General features: G+C 39.0%; 1 pseudogene; it reads right to left on the bottom strand.

Annotated features, from left to right (window-relative positions):
• Positions 1-2,207: 2,207 nt before the first annotated feature.
• LOC139002294 (homeobox protein TGIF1 pseudogene) lies at positions 2,208-3,414 on the bottom strand (annotated as a pseudogene).
• Between the last annotated feature and the right edge of the window lie 1,339 nt (positions 3,415-4,753).

Raw genomic sequence — 4,753 nt, forward strand, 5'->3', positions numbered from 1 at the left:
ACTTAAGAAGTGAAACATTGATAGCACAGGAGACTCTGGTCACAAGAAGAGAAGAATAAGGAGCTAGAATTGCCCTTTTTGGTCCCTATTATTCCTCCTACCATCTGAGAAAACATGGTCAAAGCAAGGTGGAAAAACTCAAACACTCAGCCATTGTCTGAAATTTTTCTCTTAGAAAGTCAAGATGAATTACAGCTAATTTTATCTGCTCTAAAACCATTCCACAAAAGAACCATACAGATCTCTAGGCAATTTCATGCTCAATGTAGAGGTGGGGGAGCTAAAACACTATTAATAAACACAATCAATCAGAGACAGAATTGGTCACAGAACCCTGCTTTTATTTTCTCCTCCACAGATCTCTGATAATTTGGAGTCTGGAGTTTCTCTTCTTTTCTGAGAAAAACAAGGAAGAAAGGGGACCTGTAGAATATTTGCACCAACCTGAGTCTTCAATTTAAATAAAACCAGCATGCTAGCCAGTTAGCTCAGTTGGTTAGAGCATGGTGCTAATGAATAAAACCATCATCTCAGAGATTGTGTTTCAATATATTTTTGTAATTGGAAATACCCCCTATTTTTATCTTTTGTTTGTGTGAATATTTTTGTTTTCCCCACTCGATTTTTTTTTTCAAGTAATTGAAGAACTTACCTTAGGTGTGAGAGCAAACACATATTAATTGAGTTTTTCTAGAAAATATAATTTTAAAATATTTATTGATGTCATTGTTCATAGTCCTAAGAGCCCACCTAATCTGCCTCTGTCTAGTTCTCTGAATCTATGGCCTCCTACTCCTGCTCTTCTACTCATTATCATCTTTGATCCTTCAACACTCCAAGCTCATTCCTACTTTAGGCTTTTAAGGGTCCTGTGTGTCTGCCTGGAGCGCCCCATCCCCAGAGGTTCACATGGCTGTCTCCTACTTGTCATTTAGATTTGAGCACAAATGTTCTTTTTCAGGAAAAAGAACATTTGTGCTCAAATGTTTCCTTCATCTCTGGTCAAATTACAATTTTTAAAAAGTTAAAATGAGGACTCTCATACTAATGCTGAATGAATATTAAATTTTTTAGCTCATTAATAAGAGAACAATAAAGATGGCAAAGCTTTTTCTAAGAAGAATTTGAGAATAGATGCTCATACAGGGTGGGGCAAAAGTAGGTGTACAGGTGGGAGTACACGGAACACATAGTTTATTCTTGCCTTACTATTTATTAATTATTGTGTTCTTTTCCATATGGACAAATGTAGACCTACATTTGCCCCACCCTGTCTATCATATTACCTAAGAGCAGAGTATTTGTCTTTCTGATCCTGTACCCGAGCCCTCAAAACAATGCTCAATAAATATTTGTTGGATGACAGGGTGTCCAACAATATTTTAGTGAAAGTGACCAATGCATGAAAATCAGAAGCAGAGGAAACAGTATCTGGTGGAAAAGTGAAAGCAGTCACAAATGAAGAAAACAGAAAATAGAAGGCAATCGAGTCGTGCTGAATAATAAACAGACGAAGTGTTTCAGAAGGACTGTGAAGATGGTAATTTCCACAAGAAAATGCTATAACTTCCCAATATTGAAAATATGGCAAATACACCAGAAATATGTATGGCTAAATTTTATACTAAAGAAGGCCTGTGATGATAGAACCCATATTAAATGGCATTTAGGGAGAAGTATAAAGGTTTTTTTATTTTAAGTATGTACATCTCTTCTTCAATTTATTGACACCTTCATAGCATGGAAAAATAGCTTGTCTTCTCAGAACTCACAGAACTTTTTTTTTTTTAATTAAAGTGTTTTGGGTTTCATATAGGTTTCAGGTTTCAGGTGTGGTTTTCTACGTTACAAGATCTGCACCATGTGTCCACCACCCAAAGTCAAATCTGCTGTCACCATATATAAGAGTCCCCTTCTCCTCCCACCCCCTTCCCTCTGACAACAACCACACTTCTGTTTGTGTTCATGAGTTTCAGTTTTATATCCCACATATGAGGGAAATCATATGGTCCTTAGCTTTTTCTGACTGACTACTTCACTTAGCATAATGTTTTCAAGGTCCATTCATGTTGTTGCAAATGGCAGTATTTATCCTTTCTTATGGCTGAGTAGTATTCCATTGTGTATATGTACCACATCTTCTTTTTTTTTTAAAGAAAATACTTTATTGTGTCATGAAAAAAGGCATCAACCAACTAGATTCATACTTGTTTGAAAAAAATTTGAAAATTTATTAGACAGTATGTGGACATCCTGTTCCACATGGGAATGAGAAGATGCTATAGGTTCTCTAAGTATTGCACAGTCTGAAAAAACACCAACAAAAAAAAAAAAAGAGGGGGGGAAATCACATAATCTTGGGAACCATATCACATTATGAATAATCTACCAAGAAACATAAAAAAAAAAAAACACCTTTGTTTCTACAGTAGCTTTGAGTTTATAGTTGTTGGAATGACTGTATTCCATTGAAGACATCTCAGTAACAGGAAGCTTCACTTTAACAATCCCATGTGCAAATATTAATAAAAAAATATATAAAATAATGCAATTTATCTCTTGCCATCACCCCGGCAATCATAACATTTGTTAGAACTGTTTTGCTTGAAAATAGTTAAGCTGTAAGTTTTGCCTGAAGCTCCATTTCTGCAGCCCGTTTGAGTGCAACATCCACTAGAAGCTGAAATCCACTAAAATCTTGGTTGAGGTCCGGTGGAGTAGGAGGAGAAGTGTTGAAAAGACCACTTTGTGTATTTGTGCTTGGTCCAGATTTACACGTGTCCTCTGGGTACATGAGGGAGGTGTCTGTAAAGTTGCTGGCTGCTATCTGCTGTATATCTGTGTTTTGTCCCACACCAACTGGCTGACAGAGAGAGAAAGGCACATCTTTCAATGCAGTCACAGTGGTATGACAGATCACTGATGGACGAGCCAGAATTGATCCCGGAGATGACGGCTTAGGGGACAGTGGCCTCCCTAGGGCTGGGTTTGGTCCAGCAGGACAGGAATGAAATGGGCTCTCCTCTAGAGCTGGCATGAAGTTTTTGATGCCCATTGCTGACTCCACAGAGCTCACTTCAGATATCTTGGCCCCACGGCGGGAAATTGTGAACTGATTTGGATCTTTGCCATCCTTTCTCAGCATGTCAGGGAGGAGCCTTCGGCGGGCGTTGATGAACCAGTTACAGACCTGTAGTGTAGATAGATGTGTTTGCTGGGACAGCAATGCTTTTTCTTGCTCTGAGGGATAGGCATTGTATCGGTGCTCATACAGCCAATCTCGGAGAATCTGCACAGATTCCTTGGGCAGGTTGCCCCTTCTCCGTCTCTTGCCTGAGCCGGCAGAAGAGGAAAGGTCCAGGGGGATGTCCATGCTGTCATCATCCTCAGTCTCACTGCCGGAGGCGACAACACACTTCTGAAAGGACAAAGCGAATAAACTTGGTCCCGGGGCAAAGCAGCGCCCTGGACGGTCCCCTGCCACTTGCTGGGGCGCGGCTCCTCCCCGGGACCCGCTGGAGATGAAGCAGCTGCGGCGCCCGCGAGCTGGGCAGATGTGGGGCCGCGCCGGGGCGGGGGCCGCCCCGTACCACATCTTCTTTATCCAGCCCTCTATCCCAGGATGCTTTCTTTTTTTTTCCCCCATGTCTTGGCCAGGGTGAATAATGCTGTAAAGTATATTTTAACATTTGTGTTACAGGATTGTATTATGGTGTGATTAAGAAGCAATTGAAAATCTAAATGGAAACATGAAATTTACTTAAAACAAAAAGACCATTAGTCTTGCCCTGTTTATTTTGTTCTCTGCATTTGGTTCTTATCATTCCAGAAATTAATTCATTTTAAGATGGGGGAAAGGGCGGGATTTTGTATGATGTATAATTCTTGAAGAAAATTTCCAGCCTTCTTCCTGAAACAGAAATAAACAAAAACTAAGGAAATGTTAGATTGATTGCCTTGTTTGAAATTGAATGGATAACTAAAAAGTAAAAGCATGATCCCATTTAAAATTTTTCACAATTTAACATTGTATGTGTGCCTGTGTATAGAAAGAAGCAGAAAGTTGTTGGTATTATTTATTATTTCATTCCTGCTTAGTTTTATAATCTTTAAAAATGGTTAAACTGTTAACTTGTCTGGAATTGTGTGGTTGACACTGGGTTTGTAGGCAGGAGAATAACAAACACAATTTAAAACTGTTGCCATTAGCGAAGAATTGGCATTTACTTCCATATAATCATCATACTTTTTTTTTCTAATTAAGGGGGAAGTTTGTCAATATTAAGCTTTTCAGCTGGACTTTCATTTCCAAAATAAAAGGAAAACATCGAAATTCCCAAGCCCGCTAGTAATTATTTGTTTCATGTTGCTTATTCATTGACATGACAGTTTTGTGAGTAATGGTTAGTTTATTCATGAGGAGCTGAAAAGCTTTTTATAGAATCTCACAAACAATCTTTAACAAGTTGAACAAAAAAGCGAGTTGTCAATAAATTGCACCAGAATGATTTTTATATAAAGTTTGACGATATATGAAAGTAAGCATTATTTTTAAAGGATATTCACATAAGAAGTAAAATTACCAAGAAAACCAGGCATAGAAGCATGGAACAGACTGTCAAATCTCAGAGGGAAGGCGGGGGTGAGTGAGTGGGAAGAGATCAACCAAAGAACTTGTATGCATATATGCATAACCCATGACACAGACAGGGTGGTGAAGGCCTGGGTTGTTGGGCGGGGCGGGCTAGAAGGG

The sequence above is a fragment of the Myotis yumanensis genome, unplaced genomic scaffold (assembly GCF_028538775.1).
Source record: "Myotis yumanensis isolate MYYU_CA2020_CCGP unplaced genomic scaffold, mMyoYum1.0.hap1 SCAF_2, whole genome shotgun sequence".
Lineage (NCBI taxonomy): Eukaryota > Metazoa > Chordata > Mammalia > Chiroptera > Vespertilionidae > Myotis > Myotis yumanensis.